The 13,925-nt window shown below is 43.7% G+C and overlaps 1 protein-coding gene across 1 annotated transcript in view; it reads left to right on the forward strand.

Annotated features, from left to right (window-relative positions):
- Positions 1-13,925, forward strand: part of LOC109902980 (leucine-rich repeat-containing protein 7) — a 219,693-nt gene that overhangs the window by 32,337 nt on the left and 173,431 nt on the right. The window lies entirely within an intron of this gene.

Raw genomic sequence — 13,925 nt, forward strand, 5'->3', positions numbered from 1 at the left:
GTCTGTTGGAAAGCAGACTGAACCAGGTTTTCCTCTAGGATTTTGCCTGTGCCTAGCTCTATTCTGTTTCTTTCTATTTAAAAAAAAAACTCCCCTGTCCTTGCCGATGACAAGAATACCCATAACATGATGCACGCACCACCATGCTTGAAAATATGAAGAGTGGTACTGTCACGTTCTTTTAAAGATGGATTGGACCAAGGTGCAGCGTGGTGGGCGTACATTTTTCTTTATTTTAATGACACCGAAAAACAACAAAATACAAAACGAACGTAAAGTTCTGCAGGCTACCCAGCACCTATACAAAATCAAGATCCCACAAACTAAGGTGGAAAACAGGCTGCCTAAGTATGATCCCCAATCAGAGACAACAATAGACAGCTGCCTCTGATTGGCAACCATACCCGGCCAACAAAGAAACAGAAAAACTAGAAAGCCCACCCAAATCACACCCTGACCTAACCAAATAGAGAAATAAAAAGTCTCTCCAAGGTCAGGGCGTGACAGGTACTCAGTGATGTGTTGTGTTGGATTTGTCCCAAACATAATGCTTTGTATTCAGGACATAAAGTTAATTTCTTTGCCACATGTTTTGCTGTTTTACTTTAGTGCCTTATTGCAAACAGGATGCATGTTTTTGAATATTTTTTATTCTGTACTGGCTTCCTTCTTTTCACTCTGTCATTTAGGTTAGTATTGTTTATTTTAACATATTGGACTATGCATGTAGCCTATATTATCAGATGTGCTATTAGCAATAAGCATTATCACCTGTAACACAACTGATAAAGCATAGTGGCTATATAATGTACATACTGTAGGTGGAAGCATGGAGTTTTTCCATCTGCGTTTACCCGATTGGAGACAACATCCTGATTGTTATTATTATTCATTATTGTTATTTTATTATAAATATGAATGTACGTATAAATACATATTCATTATTATTCACCCAAAATACGATGTTTTGTTGTTTCTATTACAAAGTATGTCATTGCTCTTTTAAAACGACATTCTGTTGCGCAGCTGCATCTAAACCTTTCTTGAAACTCCAGGTGTAAAAGTGTATTTGTAAAACAATGACACATGCTCAACTGAAGGAGTAGATGAATAATCATTGTTAAACTGGGATACCACTCTTTTTTTAAAACAGTATGTAGACATTACTAATGTGGCGGGCATGACAGAAGCCAAACGTGAGTTGGGTTGGGGGTGTGGTTTTATGTGGTGTTTCTTGGATGTGTCCTTGCCACCATCAAGACATACCCATCTGTCAGAACCTTGCCCACGGCTGTTTTCCCTCCCTCACTCAATCACAACAAACAAACCTCCTGCAGGTTGAGTTCAATAACTACAGGCAGATGTAGGTAGATATAGGTAGATATACATTTATCTGTAGATATTCTAAAATAAGAGTTTTGATATCTTTCAAATAGGTCCATGTAGTATAAACAACCCTTTACATAATACTATAGAAGCAGTGTTCTGTTGATATAACACTGTGCACCTTTCACCTTTGATTGTCATTCCCAGCCGATACAGATACTGTGCCTATCGGCATTTTGGTGGTGGCAATGGGGCTACCTTGGCAAACATGTCACAGTGGTCACACCTTCCCATGTGGTGTCCCATATACAACAGGAGTTCCCTGATACTGGTGCAGAATACACAGGGTTTCTCCCTCCCCATATTGACTGATACAATTCAATTCAATAATAAAAAAAGTCAATACAAGTGAAATTAACATTTTTATGCAGAGTGCCAGGTCTCTCTCCATTCAGAGACATCAGTGTCAAGCCTGTCTGTCGGTCAGGGCTCCATCACATCATCTTGCAAGTCTAACAAGTGCTGGCACCATAGATGCGCCAGCAGCATACCACCCTGCATACCACTGCTGGCTTGCTTCTGAAGCTAAGCAAGGTTGGTCCTGGTCAGTTCCTGGATGGGGGACCAGATGCTGCTGGAAGTGGTGTTGGAGGGCCAGTAGGAGGCACTCTTTCCTCTGGTCTAAAAAATATCCCAATGCCCCAGGGCAGTGATTGGGGACACTGCCCTGTGTAGGGTGCCGTCTTTCAGATGGGACATTAAACGGGTGTCCTGACTCTCTGAGGTCATTAAAGATCCCATGGCACTTATCGTAAGAGTAGGGCTGTTAACCCCGGTGTCCTGGCTAAATTCCCAATCTGGTCCTTAAACCATCATGGTCACCTAATAATCCCCAGTTTACAAAATGGCTCATTAATCCCCCTCCTCTCCCCTGTAACTATTCCCGAGGTCGTTGCTGCAAATGAGAACGTGTTCTCAGTCAACTTACCTGGTAAAATAACGGATAAATAAAATAAAATAAATAAATAAAAAGATGCATCTGTGAACGAATACACACATAGTCACTGTTCTATTAAGATAGATGATCTCTGACAAACAGACATATACTATGTTGAAGTTTTAACCGGTCCGATTAAACCTACCTAATTCTGGTTTCCCCATCGGCGAGCAGGCAAAAGGTGAGGCTGGAGGTAAGGTCTTTGCCAGCGCCCCATTGATGGTCATGGCAGTGGAGATCATCTCCTGGCCCCTCATCAAAGATACTGGTCGGTCACACACACACCGAGCACTGATTACATTATCAATGCTGGTTATGATTAGCATGGTGGAACCCACCTGGTTGCTGCATTCACCTTTCTATTTCACTTCAGATATCATGATATGTGAAGACAAGACTTCGCCATGAGCTGTGAACGGAGCACCTGGCTTATGCCAATTAATCGACTCCCCTCAATGAAGAGAAGTGAAGTGGGAGGAGGGTCAATATGCAAGTGGAGCTTGGAAAAAGGGGGTATGGTTTGTTGACATAATTGTAATCCAAACCAAACCTTCATTTACTCGTTGTGAGGTTCCAAACTCTGTTTCAGACGAGATTGACTTCATGACCAAAATAATCATATTTACACTTTGTAGTAAATCTTGACACTGGAATAAATGTTTCTGACTCATATCGACGCCACATAGGTCATTTTCAAAGGGATTAGCTGTTTTTTAGGGCAGTCGCTTTTTAAAGTGACTAGTGTTCTATGACTCTATGCACTTATGCCTTGTTCACGTGCCGCGTTCAACCTTCATGCTAACTGGTTGAAAGCTGCATGTGTATAACTACAACCACTTAGCAAGTCGTACATTTCAGAGTTCCGACTAGCACGTGAACAAGATTCTGGATTCCGTCACGTGAACAGGAATCCGTCATATGGATTCTCGAGAGGTCGTTTTTGAGATCAGTGTAGAATCAAAAACACTGGTTTGGAGATGACAGCCTAATACAGACAGAAGCATGTTTGTTCTGTGAAATATATTCCCAAATAATTGTATTCTCAAATATGTTATTTTCTCTGTTATACTGTGTGCACTGAACTGACATGCATGATTGTTGATGAAACTCCAATGTTCAGATGAAGGGAATTAAATTGTCTATATCTTGTCTATGCGAACCACAGCAGCGCTTAACTCAGACAACATGCCCAGTGGAGCCGTGGCCTCCCTGACTAGCCATGACCCTAATGGTTGGCTATCTAAGGTGTGCAAAGGGAAGGGTTTGTCAAGCTGAACAAGGGGGATCCCTAACCTATGCGCTAAACCGTGGTCAAAAAAATTCCCCACCGTGCCTGAATCTACTAGCGCCTTATGCCGGGAAAGAGGGGCAAATTCAGGAAAAACAATCAATGCATACATGTGACCAACAGGGGGCTCTGGGTGAGCCTGGTGCCGACTCATCTGAGGTGTCCGAGCAGTGCTCGGCCTGGCGTCTCGACTCCCTGGAGGACCCCCCCCCCTCCAGCACCGGTCAGCATTGTGCCCTCTGCGACCACAGCTGGTACAGGAAAGGCCCCCTCCTCTGGTCGCCCTCGCTGCAGCACCTCCTAGCTCCATGGGCGTTGGAGTGGAGGAGCTGGGGGATGAAACTGACAGAACCCGATCTGGACATCCGAAGGTCGCCAGCAAGTTGTCCAAACAAATGGACATGTCGATCAGCTGATCCAAGGAGAGGGTGGTGTCTCTACAGGCTAGCTCCCTACGGACGTCCTCTCGCAAACTGCACCTATAGTGATCGATCAGGGCCCTGTCATTCCATCCTGCGCCAGCAGTCGAGGTCCGGAACTCTAGGGCAAAGTCCTGAGCACTCCTCTTCTCCTGCCTCAGATGGAACAGCCGTTGACCCGCCACTCGGCCCTCAGGTGGGTGATCAATCACGGCCCGAAAGCGGCGGGTGAACTCTGGGTAGTGGTCCCTCGCCAAGTCAGAATCGTTCCATACTGCGTTGGCCCACTCCAGAGCTTTACCTGAGAGGCAGGAGACGAGGGCGTTCACGCTCTCACCTCCCAAAGGAGCCAGGTGAACGGTTGCCAGGTATAAGTCCATCTGGAGTAAGAACCCCTGGCACACGGCCGCAGTCGGATCCCACTGTACCCAGGCAATGAAGGAGAGGGTGGTGGTACTGGTTGGGGTGTGGCTGATGGAGGTGTGGGAAGGCCAGCTCTCTCCCATCTTTCCATCGTCGCCATCACCTGATCCATTGCGGTCCCCAGCCGGTGTAACACTGTCGTGTGGTGTTGAACGCACTCCTCCATAGACACGGGGAGCGCGTCCGCTCCTGCTGACTCCATGAGTTGGTGCGGGATTCTGTGATAAAGTGTGTCTAGGTGATAGGTGTAGGAGTCAGGCGCAGGAGAGCAGGGATGTCTGAGAAGCGTGTTTTAATAAGACAGTCCACCAACACAGGAATGGCACAGTCGAAAAGGACTACGACCTCTTTACAGAGAACACAGTTCCGACACAATAATACACTTGCATAACCGTGAAAACAAAACAACGCTAATTACAACCGAGCACATACATAAAAAGACTAATCCCGCATAAACTTAGGCAGGCAACAGGTTACCCTTAAAAACACAGAAATTAATGAAAATGAAACCAGGTGTGAAAAAAGAACCAAAGACTAAACAAACAGAAAAGGAAAAAGGGATCGGTGGTGGCTAGTAGACCGGCGACGCCGACCGCCAAGCGCCGCCCGAACTGGGAGAGGAGTTACCTTCGGTAGAAGTCGTGACAAAAGGTGAGCGGAAGAGAGTGCATAGAAGCGAGAAGGAATACACCGCGGCTGCTATGAAAGTGCACTGTGTTTACGTGTGATTAGGGGTATATTCATTCTGCAGATTATTTTGAAAAACGTTTTTTTAAACGGCAGTAAATGAAACAGGGATAAAAATACCTAAATTTGTCCAATAGAAACTGTTGGACTAATGATTACACCCTAGATAAACTAGATGCAGGCAAAAGTGTGCAAGGCGGTATTGAACACTCTCAACCTGTGCACTTAAGTTGTAAACTTTCATTCATAGGCTATGTTGTAGGAACCTCATGATGGGTATCATGTAGTAGCCTAAACCTATCGATGTTACATTGAACTGGGTGAATGGAATATGACTGACAGTCATGCAATATGCTGTAATAGAAAAAAGACCATGCGCATATAAAAAAAAAGAAATCCTCCCTCATCATAAATGGCACTGATGTAATTGCACAACAATTCTTATTGCAATCGCGGGAACACACTTTTGAAATCAGGTTAGGCAAATGTATGTTTTGAACAGTTTTGGCCTTGGTACGTCTTAAGGATCCACCCCCTTTTTTACATTTTCACCTAAAGTGACATACCCAAATCTAACTGTGTCAAGGCTTTCTTCCTCCTCTTCTGTGGAGGAGTAATAGGAAGGATCGGAGGACCAAAATACAGCGTGGTATGTATCCATAATTTAATTGAATTAGAATGAATACAGAATACAAAAAGAACAAGAGAAACAAAATGAAAACTGAAACAGTCCCGAATGGTGCAAATTCTGAAATGGAAAATAATCACCCACGAAACACAGGTGGGAAAAGGCTACCTAAGTATGATTCTCAATCAGAGACAACTAACGACACCTGCCTCTGATTGAGAACCATACCAGGCCAAACAAAAAAACACCACATAGAAAAAGGAGCATAGAAAACCCACCCAACTGACATCCTGACCATACTAAAACAAAGACATAACAAAATAACTAAGGTCAGAACGTGAGAAACTGCCTGTAACTCAGACCCTAAAGCAAGGATATGCATATTCTTTGTTCCATATGAAAGGAAACACTTTGAAGTTTGTGGAAATGTGAAAGGAATGTAGGAGAATATAACACAATACATCTGGTAAAAGATAACACAAAGAGAAAACCAACCGTTATTTTGTACCTTCATCTTTGAAATACAAGAGAAAGGCCATAATGTATTATTCCAGCCCAGCTGCAATTTAGATTTTGGCCACTAGATTAAGACTGAGCCAATGAACCATTGCATCTCTGTTCAAAGTTTTATATCAGGACTTGCCAAATGTGCCTAATTTGTTTATTAATAACTTTTCAAGTTCAAAACTGTGCATTCTCTTCAAACAATAGCATGGTATTATTTCACTCTAATAGCTACTGTAAATTGGACAGTGCAGTTAGATTAACAAGAATTTAAGCGTTCTGTCAGACATGTCTATGTCCCGGGAAATTTTCTTGTTACTTACGTCATTTCTTGTTGATTGATGTCATGCTAATTGTATTAGACTACGTTAGCTCAACCGTCCCGTGGATGGGACACCGATCCCGAAGAAGTTTTAACCACATTATATGTAAATCAAATCAAATTGTATTTGTCACATGCGGCGAATACAACAACCTTACCGTGAAATGCTTATGTTTCAGGTGTAGACCTTACCGTGAAATGTATATACAGTATTTTAGTCATGGTTTATGCAATATAACTACTGCTGTACACAAATTTCTATTCATATACTGTCCATAATTTTAAATATATATTTATATTCCGGACTCTGACATTGCTCATTCTGATATTTCTTCATTTCTTTATTTAAAATGTTGGGATTATTGTTGTGTTTTGCTAGGTGTTATTACCACAGATAGAACAATGAGACAGATATTTCACAGACAACGATGAGACAGCCTATAGGGAGGTGGTCAGAGACCTGATCGTGTGGTGCAACAACCTCTCCCTCAACATGATCAAGACAAAGGAGATGATTGTGGACGACAGGAAAAGGAGGTGTCACGTGTGCTCCCTCTCCGGCGTCTAGGTCACCAGGCTGCTTATTATTACGCCACACCTGTTACGCGTGATTCGTGTTTCTTGTTTGGTTCATGTTTGTTTATTTATTAAATGTATTCACTCCCTGAACTTGCTTCTCGACTCTCAGCATACATCTTTACAGAATAACTCCTCACCAAAGGGAAGCATCAGGGAGTGTTTTTTGTTTTGTTTTTGTGTTGGAGGTGATGTCGGGTCCGGGTGTCAGTACCAGAGCTACAACGGAGGCCTCAGCCGGTTTGTCGGACTCCCATGCTTCGGCGGGTTCGACGGGTTCCCCTGCCTCAGCTGGCTCGACAGGTTTCCTTACCTCAGCGGAATCGACAGGCTCCCATCCCTCAGCGGGTTTGATAGGCTCCCATGCCTCAGCTGGCTCGACAGGCTCCCATACCGCAGCGGGCTCGATAGGCTCCAATGCCTCAGCTGGGTGAACAGGTTCCCGTGCCTCGGCCAAAGCAACCGGGGAGTAGCCGGTTCGTCAGGTTTCTGCGCCTCAGTGGAGGCGATCAGTCCACTCCTGATCCCCGGGATCGTCCCTTTGGTTGGTGTCCTGCGGCTGGAGCTGCGCGCTGGGGAGGGGGTACTGTCACATATGCTCTCTCTCCGGCGCTCTAGGTCGCCATGCTCCCGCTCCTCAGCCGGTTCGTCAGGTTTCTGCGCCTCAGCGGAGGCGATCAGTCCACTCCTTATCCCCGGGATCGTCATTTTGGTCGCTGTCCTGCGGATAGTGCCGCGTGTCGGGGAGGGGAGTACTGTCACGTGTGCTCCCTCTCTGGCCTCTAGGTCACCTGGCTGTTTATTATTGCGCACACCTGTCACGCGCATCAGCGCCTAATGACAATCACCTGGACTCCATCACCTCCTTGTTCTCCTGCACTATTTATGTCACTCCCTTTGGTTCCTTACCCAGGTGTTATTGTTTCTGTTTCTGTTTCATGTCGGTGCGTTATTCATGTTTCTTGTTTAGTTCATGTTCGTTTATTTATTAAATGTATTCACTTCCTGAACTTGCTTCCCGACTCTCAGCGTACATCGTTAGAGGAGGACCTGAGCACGCCCCCATTCTCATCGACGGGGCTGTTGTGGAGCAGGTTGAGAGCTTCAAGTATCTTGGCGTCCACATCACCAACAAAATAACATGGTCCAAGTACACCAAGACAGTCATGAAGAGGGCAAAACCTATTCCCCCTCAGGAGACTGAAAAGATTTGGCATGGGTCCTCAAATCCTCAAAAGGTTTTACAGCTACACCATCAAGAGCATCCTGACAGATTGCATCACTGCCTGGTATGGCAACTGCTCTGCCTCCGACCACAAGGCATTACAGAGGGTAGTGCGTACAGCCCAGTACATCACCGGGACCACGCGTCCTGCCATCCAGGACCTCTATACCAGGAGGTGTCAGATGAAGGCCCTAAAAATTGTCAAAGACTCCAGTCACCCTATTCATAGACTGTTCTCTCTGCTACCTCACGGCAAGCCAAGTCTCGGTCAAAGAGGCTCCAAAATAGCTTTTACAGTCGTGGCCAAAAGTTTTGAGAATGACACAAATATTAATTTCCACAAAGTTTGCTGCTTCAGTGTCTTTAAATATTTTTTGTCAGATGTTACTATGGAATACTGAAGTATAATTACAAGCATTTCATAAGTGTAAAAGTATTTTATTGACAATTACATGAAGTTGATGCAAAGAGTCAATATTTACAGTGTTAACCCTTCTTTTTCAAGACCTCTGCAATCCGCCCTGGCATGCTGTCAATTAACTTCTGGGTCACATCCTGACTGATGGCAGCCCGTTCATGCATAATCAATGCTTGGAGTTTGTCAGAATTTGTGGGTTTTTGTTTGTCCACCTGCCTCTTGAGGATTGACCGCAAGTTCTCAATGGGATTAAGGTCTGGGGAGTTTCCTGGCCATGGACCCAAAATATCGATGTTTTGTTCCCCGAGCCACTTAGTTATCACTTTTGCCTTATGTCAAGGTGCTCCATCATGCTGGAAAAGGCATTGTTAGTCACCAAACTGTTCCTGGATGGTTGGGAGAAGTTGCTCTCGGAGGATGTGTTGGTACCATTCTTTATTCATGGCTGTGTTCTTAGGCAACATTGTGAGTGAGCCCACTCCCTTGGCTGAGAAGCAACCCCACACATGAATGGTCTTTGGATACCTTACTGTTGGCATGACACAGGACTGATGGTAGCACTCACCTTGTCTTCTCCGGACAAGCTTTTTCCGGATGCCCCAAACTATCGGAAAGGGGAAAATGACTTAACCCAGTCCTCAGCAGTCCAATCCCTGTACCTTTTGCAGAATATCAGTCTGTCCCTGATGTTTTTCCTGGAGAGAAATGGCTTCTTTTGCTACCCTTCTTGACACCAGGCCATCCTCCAAAAGTCTTCGCCTCACTGTGCGTGCAAATGACCTCACACCTGCCTGCTGCTATTCCTGAGCAAGCTCTGTACTGGTGGTGCCCCGATCCCGCAGCTGAATCACTGACATGATGTCAGCTGGTCCTTTTGTGGCAGGGCTGAAATGCAGTGGAATTTTGGGGGGGGGATTCAGTTCATTTGCATGGCAAAGAGGGACTTTTCAATTAATTGCAATTCATCTGATCACTCTTCATAACATTCTGGAGTATATGCAAACTGCTATCATACAAACTGAGGCAGCAGACTTTGTGAAAATTAATATTTGTGTCATTCTCAAAACTTTTGGCCACAACTGTACACCCAAGCCATAAGACTCCTGAACAGCTAATCAATTGGCTACCCAGACTATTTGCAATACCCCCCCCCCCCCCCCCTGCAAACTAAATTCTTCAAAATGGACTGCATTGTTTAGAAGGAGTGCAAGGGCGAATTGAGTTATTGCACACGAGCAATTCACAGAGTCGGAGTTCTCTAACGTTAATATGCAAATGAATGCTTGAATGCGCCAATAGAATCTCACTAGCTCGTACTTGGCTCGGCCCACCTCCTTGCTTGTTCTGCCCACTATGATTACTTTGCTCCCATTGGAAACGACAGGCTCTGGTCTATATGGGGTTAGTTATACAAATATTTGTTTTTACTGCACTGTTGGAGCTAGAAACACAAGTATTTCGCCGCACCTGTGATAACATCTGAAATCTGTGTATGTGAACAATAAACTATTTGATTTGAATTTTCTAGAGGCGCTCACCGTCCGGCTGACTGTGCTCACATTACTATTGGCAAATGTAGGCCTATGTGCATTGGTTAGAGTCAGTGGAGGAGCAGTGTAGTGCAGTACTCCACACAAGCATTATCCACAAATAAAGCTTACCTACATTTGAAATCTATAGATACCTATAGAACATACACCCACATAGAACCTCTCTGATGCCCTTGTATTAGATTTAGTGTTCTCCAGTTTTTGTCAACCTCATTCAGAGAGAGGGTATACAGTATGTTGCTTATTTTGGCTCTGTGGCCAGCCTGCCTCTTGGGTCTGAAGTTGTCTTGAGGTCAGGATTCTAACATGATTGAGTTGAGTGGCTGGAGCTACAGTACTACTGTAAGTGAATCTGGTTGCCATCGTGACTGACTTCGTCTGAGAGGGAGGATGAAATTCACTCAGTTGAGTGACACCACCTGACTACTGAGTCACATGTGTTATGTGGGAAATACACAACAGATCCAGACGCTCACTAACTAACTTATGTAAGCCCTTTTAATCAACTATAGGGGGGGTTAGAAATTACTCAATGACCATGCATGTGGTTTTGACTGACAAACATACATAAAAAGTTGGTCAGAAAAAAGAGAAAGGGAAATTAGTAACATTTGGCTTTAATCTAAAAATGAATATTCAAATATAAGATGGCTGCTCTGCTCTAATTGTCACAAACACTTTAATTGTCACAAATGCTGCAAATTGTCCTTTATGTTCTGTACTATACCATCTGAGCTATACAATACATTTTGCGATGAAGCGTGCTGTGTCTCCCCCAGTTACTGCCTATACAACTCTAAAACGAATGAGGCACATTAGGTAAAGTGATTGAGTCTGAGCTTGGCATGTTTAAATGCTGCTCACTGGTGGAACTAAGGGAGAGATACTTTCTTTCCATTGATCCGCCCGCACGGCTACCCAGCTGTGATTTAACCACTTTCAATCTGTGCGTGGCTCCCCCACCGTCAGCCTTATTTCATCAGGTTGCCCCCGTCTGCCATGGGAATCCACTAACACCACTCACTACACTAAAGCTGCCCTTGCCAGTCACGAGGCTGGCAGCAGAGAGGATCTGAAGGGGCCCGTCATTGTTTACCTGGACATGCGGTGGTGGTGGTGGTGGTGGTGGGGGTGGGGTTGGGGGTGGGAGGTGACATTTACTCATCAGGGCAGAGTGGTTGGTGTGAGTGGTCATCTTTATGCACACAGTGTTTACCTGGCTGGGGCACAGCTGCAGAGGAGATTACTCATCACTTTACCTGCTGTGTGGGTGGGAGAGTTACACATTATATTCAAGGGAAGGGTGAATGAGCTGTTAATACACTGGGGTATTGTTGCTTAACATATTGTATGCTTGCTTTACCAGACTTCTTTGATGCAGCATAGTGAAACTGGGAGAAACCATGACTCCATGGGTTAAGATTACATGCTATCAGGCTAAGTTTATCTTCACCTTAGGCTGCCCAGCCTACTCTGTAGTAAGCGATGCCCTCTCTGGGCTCATTAATATGGAATATTTAACACTTGCCCACTTTGGAAGCCCATTTTAGAGAACCACACTCCAAAAAGCATCTTGGCTGATTATAACTAAAACAATACTTTACAGGATAATTAAATGTGTCAAGAAATAAAATGGATGTATGCAATATAATTGAATGAAAATGCCTCTGCGTTTTCACTGATAGGTGTTTACCTCTGGGAAAGCATGCAGCAACATTTCTGTTTTGAAATGACAAATATGAGAAATGAGAAAATACTCTCATTTGCCTCAGGGACGTTCAAACTATGAACAGTTAATATTTATTTTCCTGTCTTTACTTGATTGATTAAGTTTAAAAGGGAACCGTATTAGAGGCTGAGAAGAAGATTAACATGACAGCACTTTGTAGTTGAATTCAGTTTTGGCCGTTCTTTCTGAGTCATGCTTGGGGATGGCCTTATGTGTACTGTAAAGTACAAAATGACACGTCATTGTTTTTTTTAGAAATGCAGGTGTGTATGTAGCCCATATTCAGCACACAGGAGCAACAAGGGAAATATAAAATGGAAAATAATGTCATATAATATTGAATAAGTAAAGTACACATGGCTACAGTAAGTACTATATGTTGAATATCCAATCTCGAGCAGAACAATATCTACATGAGAGCTACATGAATACTGTATTAGTCAATGTCATATGCGATAACCACTCAAATGCAATCATTAAACATGAATTCATAATGATCTATTTTCAATAATTGAGGATTTTCATTGTGTGCATAATGAGGTACTCTTAAGTAACATATCTTTGAGGATGATGGCATGTCTGCTGGTGGACCTTCCTCTAGTCTAGAAGCTGCGTTAGTATATGAGTTAGAGATCAGGGGTAACCATGATGAGGAATTCATTATCCAAGCCTTAACTGGACAGTCATGATCATGCCATTGGCTTGCAGTCTAAAGGGAGATCCTAAAGGGAGATCCTAAAGGGAGATCCATGGTATGGCAACCAAACAAATGTGAACAGAAGGGCATAAATCCGTAAGGTGGAGCATGGTATTCTCAAGGATAAAGCTTATGAAAATAGACATGTCTCCATCACAACACTGATGCTGCCTGCTGTCACTCACAGCCGAAACTTCTTTCTCTCCTTCAACTCACATTTGGGTTTAATACCCGCAATTCCATTTCATGCCAATGACTCACTCATCCTCCTTCTGAGTCGGAGGGTACTGTGTGTTTAGTTCTTCTGTGGCCCCATGGTTTAAGAGCAGGGAAGTGTGATTTAAGTTATTCGCAGTGAGGCTCAGCCCATCCAGCTAACATTACAGTCACAACCACTCCAAAGGAAGACTCTGGGTTGAATGATATAAAATCAGCTGCAAAATCAAACATTTAAGAGACTTCTATGATAATAGAACACAGTTGAGTTCACATTGCCCCACAACCTTATGTAGACCACATTTACAAATGGAAGTTTTTAAGAAAATAAATTGAGCTCTTGCCTTGTTTTGAGGAGGTATACAGCATTGGTATCTAGGTTGTTCTATTAACTGAGCATCTAAATAGCCTCAATAGTTTAATGAACATGCGTTCTTATGACTCATGCTCACCATGGCTACAGATTTAAATACTCTTCTGCTCTTAGCATTGACACAATATGGACAGTGGGTTGATTTGATTGCCATGACAGGCAATCATGCCATAGAACAGAAATAACTTTCAGTGAATTTACATAAACCTAATCTATCTACATTCTCTGCTTAAGGGGTGATGATGTAAGGTCTGTTTTGTTCTACTCTGGGAGAAAACACAGAGATGTTGAAGTGTATTGATGAGAACATTGAGTGCAGAATTTATACTTGGTTTTGAAACATTTAACTGTGGGATAAGTCCTTCTATGCAGGGATATATAATAATTACTAAATGCCTTTTTCAAGGGCTTCATTATTTTCCACTCTTTTCAAGTTTAAAAGCATTCTTTCCTGAAGACATGAATGGTGTGGCCATCGCAGGCAGCAGAGTCCTCCTGCTCCTCAGTAAAATAGGGAAATGTTTCACTCACTAAATAAAGCACATTG

The sequence above is a fragment of the Oncorhynchus kisutch genome, linkage group LG13, assembly GCF_002021735.2.
Source record: "Oncorhynchus kisutch isolate 150728-3 linkage group LG13, Okis_V2, whole genome shotgun sequence".
Lineage (NCBI taxonomy): Eukaryota > Metazoa > Chordata > Actinopteri > Salmoniformes > Salmonidae > Oncorhynchus > Oncorhynchus kisutch.